This window comes from Anomalospiza imberbis, chromosome 8, assembly GCF_031753505.1.
Source record: "Anomalospiza imberbis isolate Cuckoo-Finch-1a 21T00152 chromosome 8, ASM3175350v1, whole genome shotgun sequence".
NCBI lineage: Eukaryota > Metazoa > Chordata > Aves > Passeriformes > Viduidae > Anomalospiza > Anomalospiza imberbis.
The window spans coordinates 8832808-8856847 of NC_089688.1; the positions used below are offsets into that span (position 1 = coordinate 8832808).

Genomic DNA, 24040 nt, shown 5'->3' on the forward strand with positions numbered 1-24040 from the left:
TCAGGTCAGCATTGTCAGAGCAGTTGGAGTGTGCAGAGTACCAGGTGTGTTGCAGTTCTCAGCAGGCACACCTCTGGTGTCTTTAGAGCTTTGCTGACAAAAATCTGTCCCACGCTGAAGAAGCTGTGGATTTAATTTAGCCATTCTTTTTCAAGTCTTTTTTTTTTTCAGGATACAGTGTTTGTTCATGGAAGGTGGTGTTGCTGTACAAAATGAACCTGTTCCCAGGCAGTTAACTAGAAGAGATCTGTATTGTTCTCTGCAAGTGGCCTCTCACCACCTTTTACCACAATGAGATTTTTATTATGGCTTTGCTAAGGGCAGGGGGAAAAGCTTAGTTTTCTTTCAAATCCTTGATGAGGGCACCAGGACTCCTGTGCATTTGAAGAAGAGAATTTGAGATGTGATGAATTTTTCACCATTTCTTCTAAATATATAAATCAATAGGAAATGCAAAAGGACAGATTAGATATTAGATAACTGTACAGCATGTCCAGGAACCTGGTGGATGGGTTTTCCTGCTCTATGTTTGTTTGTGCCCTTCAGGTCTATTCTGGATGTAGTATTTCAGAAATCTGTCATTAGAAATCTTAGGTCAAGTTGAAAGCATTCATAATATGGTGAACAAAGAACTAGAGGCAGTATAACATTCTAGCATTCAGAATGAATAATTGTTAGACTTAATAGCTGAAATGGCTGAGGATTTTTGAGCACCTTAGTGTCTACACTGAATTACTCTTGTGTATTATTTGCTGTGTGAGGCAGCATTGCCTTACTCCAACCTGTTCACCTCGGCTGGAGCAGATGTTGAGGCCAGGGTAGCCTAAGTTTAGACTTGCAAATCAAGTGTTGTATCATCATGCAAATGGTAAGGATGAAAATTATTTTATGCTCATGTCTTCTGAAATTCTGATGAGTAAAGAATACTTTAGCAAATATCCAGCTTGTTCTATTATTTGAGAAATGTCTTCTAATTGTGCATCAGGCACACCATCACTTACTGGTCAAGGGATGGGAATGTCCCTCTATGCTCTGCCCTGCTGCAGCCTTGTCTCAAGTCCTGTGTGCAGTTCTGGGCACCACAATACAAGAAAGATAGAAAGCTATTAGAGAGTGTCCAAAGGAGGCCATGAGGATGGGGAAGGGCCTCGAGAGGAAGCCATATGAGGAGAGGCTGAGGTCCTTTGGTCAGTTCAGCCTGGAGAAGAGACTGAGGGGAGACCTCATTGCAGTCACAGCTTCCTCCTGAGGGGAAGAGGAGGGGCAGGCACCGATCTCTGCTCTGTGGTGACACTGACAGGAGCCGAGGAATGGCCTGGAGTTGTGTCAGGGCAGGTTGAGGTTGGATGTCAGGAAAAGGTTCTTTACCCAGGGGGTGGTTGGGCAGTGGAACAGCTCCCCAGGGCAGTGCTCACAGCCCCAAGGCTGGCAGAGTTCAAGAAGCGTTTGGACAATGCCCTTGGGCACATGGTGTGACTCTTGGGGTGGTCTTGTGCAGGAGTTGAACTTCTGTGATTTCTTGTGGATCCCTGCTAACTCAGGATATTCCATTATTCTAATTTCCATTTGGCTTTTTTTTTTTTAAATAATGTTTAAAGAAATTTCAGAGACCAAGTATGCTCCAACAAGTCACTAGTAGAAGCATTTTACTAAAAGAGTTGATTCCATAATTATAGCTTTCTTGTGCATAATCACTTTTGCAAAAAAAAGATGACTTGTGTTTTCTGGGGATAATATTCAGTTGTCTGAAATGTCTTAAGTTTTAGATACTACATGTGGTCCAAATGAATTCTGAAGTTGTCTAGAATAATTTGAAATATTTTTACATGCTTTTCTTTTTGTTTTGCTATGTGGTGTTATATTGTTAGTGATTTAAAGAAAGCAGGAGACTGGTTGTGATGTGGGCTCCAAAGGTTCCTCCACAAGAGTTGTTTTACTCTTGAATGTTAATGTGTAATCCACGTACTTTTCTATAGAAAAACTTCCGTACTTGATAGGTCTGCTCACAGTGAAGGCCTTTAACCTTACTGTGGTGGGAGTGGTGTCTGAGGTGTCTCCTGATTTCCTTAAAGAATCTGTCACGCTTCCATGTGTTCAGAGCTGTTGAGCTGATAGCTCTTAGTGCTTTGCTGAAGGCAGTGGTCTTGTTGGAAAGGTTTTCTCATTCCCATCTACGTCTACGTGTTCCTGTGACTTGTGTTTCTTGTAAGAAGTTAGCCAGCCTGCAACCTGTGTTTAATATGGTTTTGTGTGTGTGGATTTGGTTTATATGGCAAGGTTTTTGTTGCAGCTCCAGGGATGATTTCTTTGAGAAGCTGCCAGAAACTTTCCCCATGTCAAATGAACCCAGTGCTGGCCAGATCTAGGAGGGACCCTCTGCTGGCCGGGCCTCAGCTCATGACTGATGGAAGTGCCTCTGGGATAACACATGTGAGCAAGGGAAGAAGTTATTGTGCAGTAGCAACTGCACCTGGAGAGAGGAGTGAGAATATGTCAGAGGAAGAAAAAGAACTCTGCAGACACCAAGGTCAGTGCAGAAGGAGGGGTAGGAGGTGCTCCAAGTACCAGAGCAGTCTCCCATGCAGCCCATGGTGAGGCAGCTGTGCCCCTGCAGCCCATGGAGGTCACAGTGGAGCAGAGTTCCACCTGCAGCCCGTGGAGAACCCCATGCTGGAGCAGATTTATGCCCAAAGGAGGCTGTGACCCCATGGAGAGAGGAGCTCATGCTGGAGCAGGTTTGCTGGCAGCACTTGTGATGCTGTGGAAGTAACCTATGCTGGAGCAGCGTTCTCCTAAGGGAGGAGAACCTACACTGTGGCAATTCATGCAGAACTGCAGCCTGTGGGAAGGAGTCACATTGGTTAAGTTCATGGGGAAACTTTCCTGGCAGAGGAAGCCCGTGCTGGAGAAGTGGAAGAGTGTGAGGAGTCCTTCCCCTGAGGAGGAAGGATCAGTTGAGACAATGTGTCTGATGAGCTGATCGCTATCCCCCATTCCCTGTTCCACATGCAGGGAGGAGGTAAACATTTTGGGAGTAGAGTCCAAACAGAGGGGAAGGATGGAGGGAACATGTTTTTAAGGTTTGACTTTATTCTCATTATCTTACTTCAGTTTGATTGGTAATATAGTAAATTAATTTCCCAAGTTGAGTCTGTTTTGCTTGTGACATTAACCAGTGAGTGATCTCTCCCTGTCCTGATCTCAACCCACAACCCTTTTGTTATATTTCTTCTCCCTGTTTAGTTGAGGAGGGCAGTGACAGTGCCTTTGGGCACCTGGCATCCACTCTGAGTCAACCCACCACACTACTTAAAAATTTATAATGTAAAATTTAAATTTAAGAAAGAAAATATCAATCCTACACACACAGAGGTATAAGGCAGTGTGATAGAACAGTAGTGTAGTTTTCAGGTGGTTTGCTCTATAGTATTTTTATAGTGCACAAAACCATGGGATTTTAAAGTTGCAATAGAATTTATTTATCTTTTTAAATCGAAGGGTTCCTGAAAATGTTTCTCACCACTTGAATTACTCTGTAACATAGAGAGATAGAAGAAATACTTGACCTTTTGCAGGAATCTTAGGGAGAGGGAGAAGAGGATCACCTATCAGAATGTGGTCTAATATGTCCTGCGGGACAGGCAGAAGCTAAATTTCATTGGCTCTTTTATCAGAGAGAAATTGCACTCTGGGCAAGATTCCCAGGATCAGTATTAGGATAAGAATTTGCCTCGGAGTCTGCATGCCAAGTGATCGAGTTGAGTTGTTGCTTCCATCCACACACAGCAACCTGTTAGCCGTGTGGCAAGTGTGGCCAACTGACCGTCTGCAGCTTGCTGGCAAGGCTCACTGGGAAATGTGCCTGATGGCTTAACACAGCATGAAGCCTGGGTTAGGGGTTTTTTTGATAAATTTTTTTGCAACTCAGGAAGACTTGTGAAGTCAGTGGTGTCACAAGCAGCCTTATGTTTTCAGGGATGTCAGGCACAGCAGAAGACTGTTAATTGTGGAGCCACTCACAAGTATCCCAAGAGGAAGCTGAGATTGTGGGTGGAGGAACTTTGGGCCAGGTACCTCCAGAGTTGTGCTAAAGCAGTTGAGGTTTACATCCCTCTTGAAAACCAGGGATATTTGTTAAAGAAATTGTTTTGGATACTTGGAGAGCTGTGAGATGGTATGAAAGAAGGAGTTGCTCAGCAAAGGCTTTTGCCCAGTTGTTACTTGACAAAGCTTGACAAGTCAATTCTGACTTCACCTCTCAGCACAGAATGAACTGGTGGCTTTGATTTGTCACCACTGCTGCAGGCTGATGGATTTCCTTTTGAGGGTAACTGCTTTTCTTCTAATAGCAAGCTGTTGTCAGATTCCTTTTACCTCTGAAGTTTAGAGTGTGAGCTGATTTTTCAGCTTCTGCTGGCTCACTGGTGAATAATATTTAAGAAGACTGAGAGGAATTCTGCAGCATCCTAGGGAGCACAGAGCTCTCACAGCACAGCAACCTGTGGAGTCCTTGACTACAGATGATGTAGCTAGGCATGCCAAAATAAAATACTGAAGATAGCCTCTAAGAAATCAGGAAGCTTAGACTCACTCTGGTATGGAAAATTACATCTGCCAGGGCAAAATAAAAACCTGATGGAATTATCTGGCCCTACTGATGAGGCAGAATGAGCCTTGTGCCTGGATTCTCGTGGCCCCTATAATTAATCATTTGTGCCACTAGATGCTGTGGAGAGTATGGTGTATTGTAATTTATGCAGATTTGTGTCAGTCTGGAAAATGCTTTTTTTTTCCTGTCAGGTACTGCACAGTCCCACCTTACTCAGGAATTTATTTGTGCTCTCATACTTGTAGTTATGCCCAGGGGCAATGATATTTTCGGAGCCTCATCATGTAGACCATTTTGTCTTCTATCACAGCAGGCTTTGAAGATGATGAAAACAAAAATGTGTAATGAGCAGGGAGAGTGCTTGCTTAGCTGCTACACAGTGTGTTGTTCTTTCAGCTACCTGTTCAGGGTGTCTTGTGTCTGTGTGCTTGCATGGCTGGAAGGCCTCCGAAGGAAAAGCTCAAGTTGTTCTAGGGCACAGATTCTTCCCACCTACAAAAAGGGGACAAATGATGTGAGGAGTCTTCTGATACCTCTTGAGTAGACAAGAGGAGCTGTCTGTTGTGCAAAAAAAAATTTTGCTGTGCTAGTCTTGGCCCATTGATTTAACTTCTAGCTAGTCATGTTCATGAAATAAAAAACAGAGTCAGGAAGAAAAAAGTTGTATGGCTCTGATAGAGAGCTTCTTCTCCCTCATAAAAGAGGGTGACATGAGTTAAGGAAAAACAGTTTTAGGTTTTTAGAGGTTTTTTGAATTCTACAGATTTGTCTCATATTTTCTGTTAGACTGGAAGGTCAATCAAGAGTTGATTCCATTAGTAGCAGCAGCACCACTCATTCATTACTCCACCTGCCTACACAACCAACCAGCCAGGTAAGATTAGTACTGAATGGCCCAGTTGATGTTTCAATCTGTATTATTTCTGTCCTGTGTGATACGTCATTTCCTCCAAATTCCTTCACAGTAGTGTTTCTGAAGTTCTCACAAATTATTAAGAATGCTTTTTGCCATCAAGGTTCCATGCAGTAATCAATAAAAGCAACAAAAATCTAGGTTTTCCGAGAACAACCTGGAAGTGCTGTAAAGATCAGTAGTATTCTGAGCTAATTGGAATGTTTTGACCAGATACATAGGAAGGCCAAACCACTGTAATACAGATGTGAAGAACTGTAAGACATGAAGTGTTGAATGTTTTATAATTCCTTGCATTTTTAATACCTTGCAAAAATACCTTAATGATTGTTAATTAAAACTCAAGAGAAGGTAGGTATAAAATTAATTTTAAAAATTGGCTTTCATGGAGGTATATTTTTACTAACATGATTTTGAACAATTTGGAACTACTTTGCCTCAAAGATCAAATAAATGTGCTTGAACCATGTCTCAGGCTCTTACTTTCCCTCTTGCTACCTGGAAGACATGGTGTCCAGGGACTGGAAAGGGTTTGTTCAGCCAGTTTATTTTATTTCATGAATTGGTCTCATTGTATTTGGAAGAGCTGTTTGTTCAGTGAGATGTTCTTGCTCATATACCTTCACTGTTTGACAGGCAAAGCCAGCAAGCCCCAAATTTGCCATACAGTATGATGTTTGCTTTTCCCAGCATGCTGTGGGGGTTTAGCTCACATGTAAACTTGCTGAAAAAGGCTTCCTTAATAAATTCTTATCTTTGGTCATGAACTATGGAGTAAAATTTGGAAATTTGATATGGCTTCTTTCCCTTTGCAATTCAACTCATATTTGGGACCAGTAGTAGTCCTGTAAAAGCAATAGATTACAGGAATTCTGGCTGTATTTTCTAGTGGCAGTCATGAGATTGTAACCAAAGCATCTTCCAGGCTACCATATGGGTCTGCAGCGTATTTTCATTGTGCACAGATTTCTAACAAAAAGCCTATTGTCTAGAGCTGTAGTTTACCTGAAGAGGAATAATTCTGCTTCTGAAACCTCTCCCATCTCTGGTTACCAGAGCTGTCATCTGGCCATGAACTCTGACATTGCACACAGAGGCATGTTGCGAGCACCGCACACTTTTCTCCTTTTCCCCTTTGCTCCCACCCCAAGTCTCAGATGCTGAATGGTTTTGACCTTTTTTTTCCCTGATATCTGTGAGTCTGAGATCACTCAAGCCTATGTCTGTGCCATGATTTGAATTTACAGAAACTCCAAAACAAGTTCTGTTTCATAAATTGAAATAAAGGTATGCTTACCTGAATGGCCACCCTGCAGAAGTGTTCTATGGATGGCTGGAGGAGGTGAAAGAGCAGGAAAGCAGTAACTGGAAGCTGGAAGGAATGGTCAAGTATTTAACCCTGTCTGTACCAATGAGTCCTTGTATGATCATGTACTTAATTGCACTTGAATTGGTTTAACTCTTATGTTACTTTAAGTTACTTTACAAACTTCTGTTCCTTAAATACACACTGTATTTAACAAGTAGCAGGCTCCTTCAGGAAGAAAGATAATTTAAGATGAATAAAGTAACCTACCTGGAAACTGGTGAGGCAGTTGGAGCAGTGGGAATGAGCAGAGTGCAGGAGAAGTGCCAGGAAAGTTTTTGGCATCAAAAGAAGAGACAGGTGAGGGAATGAGTTGGATGTGGCCCTGGAACTGAAGAAACTGGAACTACTGAGAAGGGAAGCAGTAACTGGAGATATGTGGTAAGACAAGAAAAAAGGAATCCACAGGCTGAGTAAGTTTGCTCCTCAAGGCAAGTTAGACTGACTTGAGCTTTGCCACTGCGAGTCCCTGCGGTCTGTCTGGCTTGCCCGTAGCTGCTTCCTGCACTCTGCTAGCAGGGGAACAATCCCCACTCCTGAATGAGGTTTAAATCAACTCATTTTAGATATTCTGACTGTTTCCTGGGGCCTGCCAGTGGCAGAAAATCTACAGTTTTCTGGGTTATCTAGATAGCTAGTGTGTTCATGGAATTCTAATTTTACTTTTCCCCAATTGAGTGCTGATATTTTTCAGTTGATAGTATATTAAGATCTTGAATTTAATCTTGGCATTAAGAACAATTTGTAGGTAAATCTGAATGTAATATGTAACTAGTGACAAGCACTGTGAGCCTCTGTACTTTTGAAGTTGTGCCTCTTATAGTTGCTGTAGGTTAGCAAATTCTAATAAAGTGAAGGTATAGTTGTGCAAATAATTTATTCACTTGTTTCATTTTGTACCTGATAGCACTTTTCTGGAAGTAGCCATCAAGAATGGCACTAAACAAATTGAAAAACTTATATATTAATAATTAAGCAGTTTGGATAAGTGTATAAAAATAAATATTTAAGTAAATTGATTTTTATAAAACTGAGTATGTTCTCAAGTAGCATTTCATGCTGATGAAGTGGAAAAAATAGTAACACTGTGAGGTCACTCCCATAATTTAATAATTATCATTAACTTCTGTCCTATATCTGACAGAGGTTTTGTAGTTTCCCTTTTAAAAAGGGGAGAGATGAATCTGGAACTGACACAAAAATTCAGTAAGTCATAAAAGAGTCTGTGTCCACATTACCAAGCAGTGTGGTGTAATAAGATCAGATCTGTCAGGTGCTGAGAACCTGGCATCTGTGCTATACAGGTGGTGAGAGTTTTATTTCAAGCTGATCCTGGTTTGATTCTGTGGCTGAATTCCTCTTGGTGGTTGGAGCGTGTACAATGTACACCTGAAGCTCATTCTGTGATCTGATTTTATTCAAAAGAAACCTGGTTCATGTACCTGATGACTGCTTTGCAATGTAAAGCAAAGCAAGGAAAATTGGGTTGTTTGGGAGATGGACTTCAAAAGGGCAGTCCTGATTTGAATTAAATGCTAATATAGACATACTTAGAGTCATGCAGATGAGGAAGTTCACCAAAATAAAGTTGTTTGGTAAGAGAGCTTAGATATCTGATCCATGGGGTTGGCATTAGGAAAGGCAATGAATTTTTAGAGAATTGAACAACTACTTCATCAGTTTGGGAGTTTGGAAAAATATAAGGACATGTTTTTAAAAATAAAACAAAAAACCCTGAACTGCATTGTTCAGAAATGTCTTTACTCTTGTAAAGCAAACTTTTTAAATAATACAAAGTGGACTTTATATAAATCAGGTACTACATACAGGATGATTGGAGGTATTGTAAAAACAGAAAGCACACCAGCTTTTTTTTGTTGTTCTTTTGGAGTCCACCAGAAGACCTTGGTTAGAGACAGGAGAAGAGATGGGTATATTTTACAGATTCTTTACTTAAAAAAGCAAAAACAATCTCTACAAATACAATTGCATGGCTAGAATGTTTTGCAATTTTACCATGGAAGAAATAAGTGAAGTGTCAGCTTGTCTGCTCAGACGAGACAGTTGTCTTTAAGAATTGGTGCTATCTGATATTCTGCATGGTTTTGGGTTACCATTTAGCACAAATTTATTATTTATTACCAAGACTATTAAACCTCACTGTGTGACGAGCAGTGCTTATAAATGGATGTGGAGACAGAAGTATTCTGACCTTCTGGTAATGGAAAGGTCTTTATGGTCCTTAGGAAGGAAAAGAGAAGGAGAGTGGATGCTGAAACTCTCTGCTGGAAATCATACACATGGTTTCTCTGTTTGCACCCCTCCTGTTGGCCTTGGTATTCAAAAGTCATTCCATCTCTACACTGTACGAGTGGTTGTATGTTATTTAACAGTACAGCTGGAATGGTGGGGTTCAAGCCTCTGTGTGATTTTCAAGGTTATGATTGCAGTCATAAGACTGGCACTTCTAAATGGCAAAATTCTTGTAGGATCTTCTTAAAAGCTTCAGGTGATGGAAACATTCAGAAATTATGACACTGATAAAATGGGAAAAGTTGGCAATAGGTGGCATCTGCTCACTGTGGAATCAAACTAACAAAGCTGGTAAGCCTGTCTTAGCTATCAACAATGCATCTGAAAATGCTGGGGCATGAGACAAGTCAGGCTTGTCCACAGTCCTTAAGAGAACTGGGTAAGAGCCTGTGCCAGGCTTTCCTCTGATGCTGGGATGTACAGCAGTTTAAAAACACAAACCAAAAATCAAACCCACCTGACTGCCAGTACCTTTGTCTAAATTCTTGGCTTGCTTTTCAGTTCCCAGGAGTAATCATGTCTGTGCACAGCTACAAAAACCTATCAATTATTTCTCTGTATATTGTAGTTTCTGGTGTACTGGAAATAATGATGTGACACCAGCGGATATTTGGTGTGGAGCTGCAGTCTTCCAGATTCTCTGGTGTTTATAATAAAGATTGAATTGTGCATGGCTTGTTTTTTCCATTGGTGTCACCAACAATGTGTCCTTTCTTTAGGCATTAGGAAGAAGTTCTTCACAGAAAGGGTGATTGGGCATTGGAATGCACTGCCCATAGAGGTGGTGGATTCACCGTGCCTGGAGGTATTTTAAGAAGAGACTCAAGACTCAAGTGGCACTCAGTGCCATGATCTAGTTGACAAGGTGGTGTTAGGTCACAGGTTGGACTCGATCTCAAAGGTATTTTCCAGCTAAAGGATAGAAGTGTTTTTGTTGGTTCATTTTTAATATGATCAATTACTGATAACAGTAAAATTATTTTAAAATTATTTTTTGTGTCAGTGTTTTACAAATACACTGCAACTGTGCAGCTGTTGGATATGCATGACTCTTAGGAAGTTTCTGGCTGGGAGCAGCTCATCATAGGAGATGGTTTCTGTAATTCCAGATACAGGTATCTGCAATGTGCAATTCACGTTCTAGACCATAAACCATCAACACAGTTTCTTCAGCTAGCTCTTTAATCAAATCCTCTTTGTATTTTGCAGATCAGTAGAAATATGCATTTCCATAATACCACCTTTGAACTAATGAAGTGGAAGTACAGATGAAAACAGTCTGGAGCAAGCTTGAAGTACAATACAGTTTCATTCAGTTTCCTAATTCGGAGGTAAGGTTAATGCATGCAAAATTTTATTTTGAGTATTTCAGGGATAAAAAGCATATGATAAGCAGATACCATATCTTATAAAAAATTTCAGAGCCACCTTTTTTATGCTAGTGACAGACATTAATACCATATTAAAACAGCTGTTTGATCTAACCTCTGTCTGTATCTCAGTTATGAAAAAAGACAACTACAGATACATCTTTTGTACAGAGATACATTGGAAAAGAGTTATGGTATCAGGCAAATTTTGTTTGGTAGAATCTGCTTAGTCATGAATACCACTAATGCTTTAGTTGATTATTAGTTGAGTCTATTATTTTGCTGATATGACTGGGCAAAAAGCTTTACACAGTGTCAAGTGGCAGGGCATGAGCATAAGTAGATGGGTTGAAAACTGGACACAGTACTGTTTTAAAAAGGGACCACCTTCACAAGTTACTTTTTCTGCCTTCTAGTCTGCTGTCTTTTTAAAGACGAGTAGTATTAGAAGCAGTTGAGGGAGGGAGGTTGTATTTTGCTTTCCCTGTATGTAAATAGCTGATCTGGCAAAAAATAAAATGGCAACACCACTCCACCACAAAATTTCTCTATCTTCACACAGTTGGTTCTCTTTTTACTAGGGATTATGGGCTTCTAGGTCCACAAGCAGAGAAATGGCAAGAAGAGGGGAGCTTATCAGAACCAAATAAAAGCAAATCCTTGTGCTAATTATTCCTGCTCCTGTGTACTGCCTCTTGTTTTCATACCTTTTATGCCTGAATTTCAACAGCAAAGGGACAAAGACAAAAAATAAAACTTGATCGTGAATGCCAAAAGAAGGCAGTACTATAAATACCAGATGTTAGCAGGGTACATTGCCCAGGTGTTGATCAGACATTTTATGTGCTTCCTGAGTGAGAGATCAGCAGTATTGTATTTCATTGCCTGACCTGCTTTCAGGTATGTCTTTGAGCCCATTTATGAGTTTGGACACCTACAAAAAACAGTGAAGGTGAGTGTTTTAGTTTTAAATATTTGTTTTATACAAAAGGTTTCTTTTCTTTGTATCTAAAACTGCTGCCTGATAGTTAATTTGTTAGCTCCTGATTGGTTTACAGAGAGAAATTGGGATTAAATTTATTTGGTTGTCTCTTCCATTTTAGGGTTCAGTGAAGAGTATCAAATGTCTGACAGTTCTCAAGATAGTTCATTTTATCTTTCTTTAATATGGGATCTCTGTAATACAATCCTTCATTGTACTTTTGCTAATTTGTTGTGCAGGGGTACATTGGAAAAGAGTTATGGTATCAGGCAAATTTTGTCTGTTTACTTTATTTTGTGAGACAGTGTAAAATTTTCTTACCTCTCACTTAGTAGAGTAAATAGCTCTGTTTTAATTACACCTGTGAATTTGTGCATTTCTAGTGAAATGCAGCTGGAGAAATTCAGATTAGTATATTACATGTAATCAGTAGGGTTATGTGAGCTCAATTCCCTTCTGCAACTGGTGTCCCATATAGTGTTGTCTCTGTAGTTAATAGAAAGATATTGGTTGTATCATTATTTTCTTTGGTATGTTGAAAACTGGACTTGGATGACTTCCCAGCACCACCCACTAAAATGTCAAATACTCGTTAGTTTCCTTGCCTGCAGCAAGGCACGAGTTAGAAGGCCATTAAAGACCTCTAATGTACAACTGCTGAACCAATAACTTTAGTTGACAGTTTAGTAATAACTTCCTACTTTTCAGCTTCTACTGTCCATAGAGTTGTCATCTTTCTGTGTCCTTCAAACCAGTAGTGGTAGGAGCATTTTTTATGTGATGGAGTTTGTTCATTCAATAGCCAGAAACACATACTAGGTGCTTCAGAATGAAGGGTGCCAGTGATGAAATGGTATTCCTGCAATGATTTTCTTGTTAATCATCAAGACTGCATAAGATCCTCTCTGTTCTGTTGGGAAACAATTATTTTATAAGGTTGGGTTAGCTGCCATTGAATTTCCTTGGTGGCAAACTATTTGCTAGGAGTTAATTCCATAACAAACAGGTTGAGCCACTTGAGGCTCAAACCACAAATGGGAAATACAGGTCAGTGTGCTCAAAGCATTTTCCAGGAGTGGAGGAACCAGACATCCATGTCATCTTCTGAATCAGTTGATGAAAACAGGAAGTGCCAGTGGTTCCACTCTGGGGCTGCTCTGTTCTGCAGTGTCCTCCTAACAGGACTTTTCTTACTACCATTGCCCCTGGCTTATCCCATTTTGTTCCAGTAGTCTCATCATCTTGATCTCCGACCACACGAAACAAGAGCCTTCCTATTGCTAGGTCAGGACTGTTGGGCTCAGCGAGGTCAGATTAAGCTGCTGAGAATCCCTTCATTTTTATGTTGGTTCTGTTTGGTTCAGGTGCTTCTCTTGAAAGTGTCAAGGACAACAGATTTCAGTGAAATCTAGACAAGTTCCTGTGTAGTAAAAGGAAGCTAAATTTTCTATTTTATTTCTGTACCTGAGGATGGGAATTTTATGGGGTAGGACAGAGAACAATTTAAGATCTTGAGTGAGAAAAGCATACAAGGATTGCATTTGCATTGCAGTCTGAAGATGCTTGTATTGATAGGAATATATTTTGCAACCGGATTATTGTAACATGGCTATGTAATTAGAAATATACCAGATTGCCTTTTTTGCTTATTTTTCTATTTAGTGTTTAAATTAGGAGTGGTAAAATGTGGATTTCAACTAAACGTTAATACAAGAATTAATTTTGCTTTCAAGAATTGTTTTCTTTCCTTTTTTCCCCCTGAGCCAAAACAAAACAGGTGTTTCATTCTGATGGTACTATTTTGAAGCAGTCCTAAGTAGCTAGTTATGGAGTATGTTACTCTAAACCAGGTTGAAAAGTCAAGAATGTCCTTCTCCAGAGCTTCCAAGGTTGTGAAGGTACAATAAGTTTCATGAAAGTTTAGGTGAAGTGTTTCTAAAATGTTGCAATTGATCCAGAATTTATTTAAAATTCTGTATTGACTTAAAATGTATTTTAAAATACTAAATATTAAAATAATAAGCAGCTACTTATTAGCTTACCAAAATCTAAGGCCGATTTAGATAAGAGTCTTTTTATAATATCCTTAATGTTTATAAAGACACTGATAAAAGCATTCTAATTTTCTTATTTCTAAACTAGATATATATACTATCCTTTAAAAAAATTACTTGTGTGCCATAGCCAAGTCTATGTAAAGAAAAGATATTTTTATCATGTCCTTAAAATACGTATGTTTTAAGTTTACAGCACAGTACAGGAATTTTAGGGTATCTTGAGTAAAAATCTGAATCTGTTTAGAGTAATGGTGGATGGGTCAGTAGTCACATCTGTTAGGAGAATTTCCACGGTGTAGATGTGCAGAGGGGTTCCCAAATGGCTACACTTCACCATGCTTCAAACACATTTTGTTGTTCTAAGATCTGAAATTCCTGTTCTCGTTCAAACATGCTCACTCAAGTTGCTGGTGTTTGAAAAACAATTATTTGTTTCAGTTGGCAGGTAAAGCATATGAAAGCTTTTTACAGAAACAGTTCAGTCCTAGGCTTTCAGTGGGATGAAAGTGAAGTGATAAGGGGTCTGCCTGTGCAGAGGAGAGTCCCTGAAGTCTTTGAGAAGGCAGTGTATGAGAAGAGGGATATTTGTACAGGTGTCTTGAAGTTCTGTCCCCTTTGAGTTGTTTTGGAATTTGCAAATGTACACTTGCAATCTACTCGGTTTCCCCTCCCCTCAGTAAATTTCATGTTTGGTGATACCACCAATCTCTGAATTAATAAGACTTTTTTAATGGGCAAGGGGAAAAAAGTTTGCTTTATTAGTCTTTAAAATTTACACAGGCACCCACCAAAGCCACTCTATCACTCCCCTCTCCATGGGTGGAGATAAAGACCAGGAGAGGTCGCTGAATTACCATCACAGGCAAAACAGACTCAATTTGGGGATATTAATTGAATGTCTTATTAACAAAATTAGAGCCGGGCAAGAAGTAGAAATCTTAAAAACACCTTCTTCCCATTCCTCCCTCCTTCCTGGGCCCTACCTCCCCTCTCCAGCAGTGAAGCAAAGTGGGGAATGGGGTTTATGGTCAGTTCATCACACGTTCCTGCTGCTGCTGCTTAGGGAGGAGAGTTCCTTCCGTGCTGCAGCGTGGGTCACTTCCCTGGGGTGCAGTCCTTCAGGCACAGCCTGCTCTGATGGGAGTCCCCCATGGGGTCACAAATCCTACCAGGAAACCTGCATTGTGCAGGGCCCTGCTGGGAGCCTCTCCAGCACAGGTTTCCCATGGGTTCACAGACTCCTCTCAGGCATCCACCTGCTCTGGTGTGGGCTCCTCCACAGGCTGCAAGTGGATCTCTGCATCCCCGTGGTCGTCCATGGGCTGCAGGGGCACAGCTGCCTCACCATGGCCGTACCACAGGCTGCAGAAGAATCTTCTCTGGCACTTGGAGCACCTCCTGCCCCTCCTTCTGCACTGACCTTGGTGTCTGCAGAGTTGTTTCTCTCACATATTCTCACTCCTCTCTTCTCTGGCCACAGAAACATCTGTGCAATAACTTTTTTTCATTCTTGAATATGTTATCTTAGAGGCATTATTATCATTCCTGCTGGGCTCGGCCTTGGTCAGCAGTGGGTCCATCCTGGAGCCAGCTGGCATAGGCTGGACAAGCTTCTGGCAGCTTCTCACAGAAGCCACTCCTTTAGCCCCCTGCTACCAAAACCTGGTCACACTGACCCAATAAATTACTGCAGTCTTTCATCTGCTGGTTTGGTTTCAGTATGGTTCTTAACTCAAATGTGTGAAAAATCTCAAGAAAAAAGGGAAATGGAAAAATACTTAGGATGTGGTAGAGGATTACAAGATACTATATAGTGCTTGATAGAGAAGGCTTTTCTGTCCCCTTTCTCTCTGCCAAAAATAATTCTGTATTCTCTTCCACTAGCAACAAAAATTGTTTCCCGTTATGGAATCTGTGGTTTTCCTGTAACCTCAATTTTTCCTTCACAGATTTAATTTGAATCAGCCTTAGTTCCATCCTAGTAGAGGTGATTCATGTAAGCTAAAGAATCCTGAAAGAAAGAAGGTTTTGATAGTGAAGATGTGAAATGAATAAATCACCCCTAGATGGAATAACAGCCTTGACAGAAGTAACATAAGAAAAGGCAGAATGAGACAGTTTTAAGAATGTGATCATGAATGACTGGGGAATAATACAATTGCCAAAATTAACGCAGAGGTGACTTAGGAGGAACATGGTTTTACTTTTATGGTTTTTAGCTTAAAGAACTGTTGAGACATCAGAGGAGATAGCTTCAAGTTTAAGGATGATGGGAGAGTGGGGGAAATGTTTGCAATAAAAAATAGTGTCCAAGTTATCCCTGTAATACTGAGTATGGGCAGTTTAAGCCGTATGCCATGATGATCAAAGAGAAAAGTAGGAAAGCAAGTGAAATTCATAGAAGGAATAGATCATATAATCTCTGTACCTTCTTAGTTTCTTTAGGTCTTAGTCCAATTGCTTTCTTACAATACGGAGAGAAAAACAAAGATTGAATGAAAAAAATACAGATTTTATTAGTTGAATGTGAACTTCACTTAATCTAAAACCAAGCCAAGGTTCTACCCTATATGTTGATTTCCTGCTGTCCTGAGTTCCACTGTGCAATAGCTGAAAAATGTTTCATAGCATGTTTAAAATAACCTTTTTGCACTGAGAAAAGAACTGGTGTAGTTGGTTGTTTACAAATGGGAGATTTTTAATCTCAATAATCTCATGACCAGAAAGCTCTTGTTTGCTTTTGAATTTTGTCTGAAAAAAAAAAATTAACGGTATTGCTTTAGCACATCAGTGCAGGGAAATAGAGGATTATAACTGTTGAACTGAACATTACCTTTGAACTCTGTTTTTGTCTACCTGTTGAAAGATTACTGTGTTGGGGTTTGGAAATGTCTTTGAAGCTATATTTGATGAAAATACATTGTTCAGTCTTAAGAGGAGTATTTGTGTGCATGTGCATGCCATGTTGTTTCTGCAGCTATTTAACCAAGCAGATCTGCAATGCACTTAGAGTTTAACTTAAGTTTGCCTTAAAGTCTGTTTTTATCTTAGCAAGACTTGCAGAACACTGACAGGGTGAGATAGCACTCAGACACATACATTTAGAGTCCTGGAAATTTCTCCCAGAGCAATAATACTTTCTTACATATGTCATGTTGAAATTAAATGTTGCAGATGAAAATAGATGCTGAATGCAGGATATAATTAATTTTACATTATTTCTCCTGTGTAAGCACTTTCTTAATATAACAATCTAGTTTAGTCTGTGAGGTAATTCTGTAGGTGAGCATGTCACACTTTACACATAAGCATTTATCACTCTGATACTGAGAATATCTGAACACTTTGCAGGTTCTATGTAAGATAATGAATGATTCTAGTTTAGGCTATTCTAAACTTGCCACTGATAATACTTGCTCACTTCTTTTGCCCTTGCTGTGAAGGTGGTAACCTACTCGTGTTCTGTGCCTGGAGTTTGTAATCTTATAAAAATATTCCCAACGTAAGTTTCTAGGGTGAAGTGAAGGCTCACAGGTGACAAAAGTTAGTCAACTATTCATTAAAATTCAAAAGAATAAAAGAAAGGTTGCAATTTTAAGTTATAAGGGTAATATAACTAGCACAAATAACAAACTTACTAGGTAAATATAATTTGCAAATTACATTTATCTAAAATTTTGTTTCTGTAGTAAGAATACTTAAAAAACAACTTCCCCCTGCCACAGCAGTTGTTTAGAGGAGGATAAAGGAGCAGCACCTACAATTTCACTTATTTGTCCTGTCCAGCTATTAAAATGCCTCTTTGGAAGTCTGATGGAGACCCCTGCTTTGAGGATATCTGTGTGTTATTTACAGTGATTTGTGGGAACAGCTAGGAGTTTCTCCTAGGGAGAGTTTCTCCTCTCAGCAGAGTACAGTGCCTCCGTGGGCATGGCAAGCCGTTGAGGAAAGTGAGGATTAAGGTTTACCTTGCCAAGCAGCGTTTTGCATTAGCAAATCTTCATGATGTTGAACTTGCTAGTCTTGTCTCTGCTGTTTGTATGTGTCAAGCAAATACTGTCAAAGAAAGCTCATCTCTCACCCATTGCAGTGGGGAGCGCTGAATTTGACGATTTAAAAATTACACTGCTTGCTTATGAAGTAATATTTACAAGCGTGTTTTTATCTTGTTCATGAAACATATGAGTTCACTTGGACAGCTGTTACCTTCTGAGTAGCAGAACAAAAAAATATGTCCATGTTGACAGTTAGAAGCGTTGTGAGGGCAAGCAGTTTGCTTCTTGTGAAATGCTTTTCTGTCGGCCTTTTTTAATGCTAGATCACATGGCACTTGCTCTAAAAGGGACACCGTAGTCCCTTTGTCACATTGTAGAGGGAGAGGGTTTGCAGATGTGTAAGCAGGCAGATTCCCCAGTGTAAAGGCATCACCACTTGCAGTTTGGAGGGGTTGGTTCGTGTGTGTGGCTGAGAGTTGTCTTCATAAGTAATGTTTCTTGTTCTCAGTAATTTGCAACTCTGTCTTCCAGGTGTAAATTAAAAGGGGGATTTAAAAGCTCCTTTCTGTTACTCCTTCCTAAATTTATTTATTTTCAGCTCTCTATGGAAAGCGTATCCATTAATAACTTTCATGTCCACAGTGTGAGGAGTGAGGGCTTCGGGCATTATCAGGTGTTGACTCTTTTGACCTTGGTAATTACTAATCTATGCAATCGGGCCTTTCTGAGCCTTGTCAGCCTCGCTTGTTTAGCGTTTTATTTATTTTATTAGTTTCAACAAATCCTGAATAGGAAAAAGGGATTTAAAGAGAAAACCCCAAAAAAAGAGAAACTCAACCCTATGTTTATTCTTAAGGGGCGGATGTCTTCTAGAGGGGAGCTGGCTTGCAGAGGGGGAAGACAGTATTCTTATGCTAATCCAGGCTCTGGATAAGGAGCAAAGCAGCCGTGCAAACAATGGAAGTGGAGCCAGAAAGTCTGCGCTGCAGTCTAGCACGCCTTGAAAAGCATGTCAGGCCGGGCGCCTTGGGCTGCCGGGAGGGGCCGCGGGGGGAGCGCCTCCCGCTCGCTTTATGGAGCTGGCGGCTGGCCAGCGCACTTGGAAAAATCTTACTACCTAGAAAACGAGAGTTAAGGCTGGAAGAGGCGAGGGCAAGAGGGAGAGAAGTAGTTTATAGTCTCGGTTTTTTTTCATGTTAAAAAAAGCTAACCCCTAAATCCCGTATTGAGTTGTCTCGGCTTTGTTGCTGCTGTTTTCTCCTTTGTACCAAAAATTGAAATTCAAGTGATGTGTCTTAAATAGCAGCCACATTTTCTAAAGGTTGTGCGTGAGAGAGGTAGGCTTTAGCGACGTGCCCCTGCTGGGAAATGAGCTTACGCCTCCCTCCTGTGGGCGAAGCGCGCAGGCTGGGGAGCGCGCCGGGAGTGGGAGCTGCGGGCCGGCCTGAGCGCGGCAGGCAGGTGCCCTTCATCCGGTCCCTCGCTCCTCTGCTGGGACACACCGATGGCACTGGCGTCGGGAAGAAGCAGCGGCTTTTCCAGCATGCTTTCTTACTGACTAAAGTCAGTGACCAAAAACACAGGCTGTTTTCCTTAGGCATCGTGAGGTGAAAAATGTGCTCTTCAAGCACCAAACAAAAACCCAGTTTCTGCAGAACTCTTCTTCGCGAGTTCTGTAATTTGCATAATCACCTTCACTTTGGAGACATAAAGAACTTGAGAATTTCTTCTTCTAGGTTGGGCAGAGGTTATAGGTGTAGCAGAAGCAAGCCAAGATCATGGGAGTTAAGTAAAATAAATGCTTACCCTGTCAATTTCTGGATCTGGGTTTTTTTGGTCTTTTTTTACATAGATTAACGAATAACTGTCCTTAAATTATGAAAAAAATACTGTAAGGTTGTGAAAACGTTCATTAGTCTTAATAGTGCTAAAAGGCATATTGCATATTAGAAACTCTTTCTGTGAAAGCATTTGCAATTTTGAAGGCACTGGCAGACTTATTTTAGGGTCTTTGTCCACTTCTAAAAATGTGAGCAAACGTGTATTCCAGACTGAGGCCCAGCTTTTTCCTTTCCTCAACCCAGGTATATTATTTGTGTCAAATTATTGAAACTCAGAGCCTAAATGTGTGATAAGTCTTTTATGACCAAAATATTTTTAGTAGTGACATGTAAAATTTCTAACAGTTTTGATGATTTTTTTTTTCCTTGCTGCTGATGTTTGGTGAACAAAAGTATGTTTCTTATGAATGAGATCTAAGAGGTTTAAGTTATGATTCCCTATTTGTTGTTACTAAATTTAGAGATGGAATACATTACGTGTAGAGACTTTTCTTCTTGTTCACATTGACTGGTATGACAGTAAGGAACTAGCAAAAATTATAAATAGATTATAAAACATATGAGAAGGATAGCTTCTGGGTAGAATAGCAGAAGTTGATGTCATTGTAGAAAGAGCATGGATGTCCATTTGCTAATTGTCCTAAGGGCAGAAGCTCTAAGCCAAGCTAATCACTTCCAAAGTGATGGAGTTGAGAAAATAGGGAAGTGGGTCAAGGTGAATAAAAATTGTGTAGTGACATTTTGTCTGAATATGTTCATATAAAAGAATGTGTAGTGTTTGTAACACATTAGGATATGTCTGAACGCCTGATTGCAGTGGGAAGACAATTTTTCTGAACGTCATTTCAGTTAATTTAATGAAGAAACCTTGTAGCAGTTAGTTAATTGGAAAACCAGAGTAACAGTAAGATGGGCATTCGGGAGTGCAGTGAGTGGCATCCCCAGTTACCTAATTTTGATGGGCACAGTAGAAAGGAGTTAGGCTTTAATTTCTTCACAGTTAACAACTTTGTTTATGAAACAGACAGATATATCATAATTTAGTACTTTGGCTTATAAATTCTGCCATGATGTACACATGTATGCTACTTGCCAGGAGTGGGAAATCTTCGTTTCAGGAGGTATCTGTTTGACTGTCCAAGGTGGGTTTTGGTGGCTTTTCTGGTCAGAAATAAGAAGTCCTTTACTGAGGCTGTGAGCTCCCCTGCTGCAAAAAAAAACTGTTGTTAGGGTCTTGTATTTTTTGAATGAACAAATGTGTTGCAGTAAATATGTACTACAGAGAGAACTAAGATTTCTTTTTTCAGTCTTTTGAGAAGTATGTAATGCACACAGTTGTGCTTCATTTCACATTTCAGATTTCACTTCAGTTTCTAGAAGGAGAAAGGACTTGTATAATTTACACAGTCTCTTGGCTTTTAAATTTATGCAGTCAGGTATAGTTTTAAATAATTCTTAGACAGTCCACGGTTCAGGGGAAATATATCTGTGAGCTTGAACAGATTACTGCCTAAATAGGGCATTATGTGAAGTTGTTTTTGTTGATGGCCATGTAGCCAGCTGGCTTGCAATAGCCAGCAGTCTTCTCCATCAGTTGTAGGATTTTTTGACAGATTTTGGGGGTGGATTTACCTTGTTTGTTTAATTTAGCATATTTAACAGCACTCAAGCATAGGTAGTTCGAGTGTTTCATTGTGACACTTCAACAATTTGTGTAAGCATGACTTGCAATAGAATAATAAAACACAGGTAGGTTTGTACAGGTAGGTATGTACAAGTATTTGACGAAATTACACAGTACAAAATCTGAAACTTTCTTCTTGTTATGGGCTTGGTTAAATTTCACTGTTTGACTTTGGATAAACCGAAGCTAACTCTAGCTCTTTTTGTATTAAGAATAATGAAATGTAGTCCCAAATCAGTCTATTCCTGTCCTGACACCTGTAGCTACATGAGATGGTGGCCTTTGAAAACTAAAGAATAATTAAGATTTTGGACTCTATTTAGTCTGAAAATCTGCCCTACAACCTTCTAACCAGTGGTTAGGAATTTTCTTCTACTTTCTGATCCAAATGAATTTTAATGGCTAATCCATACCTTGTTGTTGAACCAGTAATTTTCTTAAGATTGAATAGCTGTCTGTCTTTCATTGTGTTTGTTCCTGTTATGTTGTCAAAGTGTAGTTATTTCCCCATCAATTTTAACTGTCTTAATTGTATTATTTTCTTTTCTTTTTATCTCCAATGTCTTTCTTTCCTTGAGATAGTATCCTTCTAGATGGATGTTGAATTTACCAATCGTATTATCTTTGTGCTATTCGTGCCTTGCTGTTTTCCCTGGGAAATTTTCCTAGGAAATACTGGAGTTGTGTTTGTGTCTTTCTCCTGGGCACATCACATGGATGTGTCTGATGTTCTGTAATCAGTTGGTGTCCTTGGACATAGCTATCTCTTATGTGTGAGCTTCTAGTCTGTGTGAGGCAGAAATTCCCCAGAGTAACCAATATGCATGACTTTTCCAATTTCATGCTGTTGTACTTCATTCTATTTGTTACTTCAGTTCTTCACATGATCCAAATCATCCTGCATAAAGACAACACTCAGCTGAACTGACAATTTGTTTGTCAGCAATTTTTTTAAAGTTTTTGGTTTCTGTACCTGCTTCATTTATGAAAAGGATGAGTATTCTTCAGTCAAGCTGAATCAAGAATCAAGGTCCTCAAATGCCATTTGAACTAGGCTACTAATCTCTGTTCTTGAAACTACTTGTCTGCCCTGTAGTGAATTCTTTACTGTTCTTATAATCCCTCTTTTCTTCGTCCAAATGAGTAATTTTCTTTGTGGCACCATATCAGGTTTTTTCATAATCTTCCAGGAAAGTTGTTGTTGCACACTAACTTAGACTGACAGTTCAGTTTATCTCTGGCATTCTGTTCATCTCAAAGTCCTGTTTAAAACAGTCCCCGTGATTGAGGTAATATGATTACAGTTACCTAAGTTGCTTCTTGCCCCAGTTACACATCAGAGAACCATTTAGTAAGTTTTAGTTTTGTTGTGTTTAAATATATTAACTTGGTGTTACATGTACTGCTGTAAATGGTTTGAAATATCTTGTCTGTGGAAAAGGATTGTATGTTCTAATTCTTGTGAAGTCTAAGATTGAATTTTTTTCATGTGTTCTCCTTATACAAAACTATCTTTGTTGTTACATTCACCGCTATCAGTCTTTATTGAAATTTGGAACAGCACAGCTCACTTGGTATGGGGATCATGCTGTTAAAAATATTACATAGCCACATCTAAAGAACAGTTACCACTGAACTCCATGCTTTCAGCATTGGTTTGGGCCACATGAGAGATCTTGCACACTTCAGCTTCATATATTTGTAGTCATACAGAACATAGGGCTGAACTGCTGTGACAGTGCTGTGAATTCATTGCTGAGTTACGGTTCGGAAAAAAAACCACAGTTTTAATAATAAAAGCATTTTCTTTGATAAACTGTTACTAAGAAGGATAATAAAGTACAGTGCAGAAAAATCAGGTGTTACCATTGATGAATGTTATTTTTTAGTGGAATACAGTTGAACACTTCTTTGTGGCTACAGTAGAAAAGAGATTGAGAACTTTAAAATGAACTGATTGGCTTATGGATTTGAATCTCTTCAGCATCATTGTGTTGACAGAGTAGCATTCCAAGTGTTAACTGGTGCTTTAACATATTTCAAGGGGTTATTTAGTTGTGTCATTCTAAACTGCTATATCAGCCAGGTTTTGGAGAAATTCCAGCTGTTGCTCTTTCAGCTTTGTGCCTTAGCCAGAGTTGCTAGTCTTCCTCTTTAATAGGATTCTAGAAGGGTATTTTTTGTTTTAAAATGGGGAATTAGAATTAGTTCTCTTTGATTTTTATTGCATGGTTTTATATACAATATTATATTTTATGTATGTGTGTATGTGAAAAGGGAAGTATTACTGGAAGGAAGATTGAGGTACAAAATACTGGTGGAGAACATTATTTTTTAATAGGCTTGAAGAGCATTTCTGAAAACCACCTTAGAGTGTGTCACTGAACAAAAATCACCATGAAATTGGAGTGAGTTGCATTAAAATGGTTAATTTATTCAATTTTTTATTGGTTTTTTTTTTGGTAACATGCTGTGTGGTACAGTGGCAAATAGATGTTCCTGTGCCAGTGTGCCCCTCTGGTGAACTGGGGGGCAAGGTCGCCAAGTTTTAAACACTCCTACACTTGCAATGTACAACAGTGGAAATGCATATTCCTTCTGAAACTGGACAAGACAGAATGATTTTTAAAAATACTCTAAGCAGACTATTACTAAGATTTATTTGATTTTGCTTGATAGAATACCATAAATAAAGCCTTTGTTGTTATTGCTACATTAAGCTGTTGGCAGTTTTCAAATTCCACATGTTTTATGGAGGATTGCAAGTTCATTGCCATTGAAACATAGAGTAAAGCATTAATACTTACACACTTATGCTGCTGGCCTGATGTTTTATAGCTAGAAGGACGTTCCTTATTAACTGTCAGAATTGGTTTTGTGGCATAGGGAACACTAAAGAGTGAATATTTT

The 24040-nt window shown here is 39.6% G+C and overlaps 2 protein-coding genes across 5 annotated transcripts in view; both read left to right on the top strand.

The window, feature by feature from the left end:
• The window catches only part of SNCG (synuclein gamma), a 205591-nt gene that overhangs the window by 114777 nt on the left and 66774 nt on the right, over window positions 1-24040 (top strand). The gene's annotated exons all lie outside the window — the stretch shown is intronic.
• The window catches only part of BMPR1A (bone morphogenetic protein receptor type 1A), a 73369-nt gene that overhangs the window by 26204 nt on the left and 23125 nt on the right, over window positions 1-24040 (top strand). Inside the window, exons 2-3 of one of the 4 annotated variants that reach the window (XM_068197234.1) lie at window positions 10411-10532; window positions 11472-11523. The gene's annotated coding sequence lies outside the window, so the exon portion shown is untranslated. Of the gene's footprint in view, window positions 1-10410; window positions 10533-11312; window positions 11524-24040 lie in introns of those variants that run through there. The other 3 variants (XM_068197233.1, XM_068197235.1, XM_068197236.1) reach the window with 3 other exon arrangements.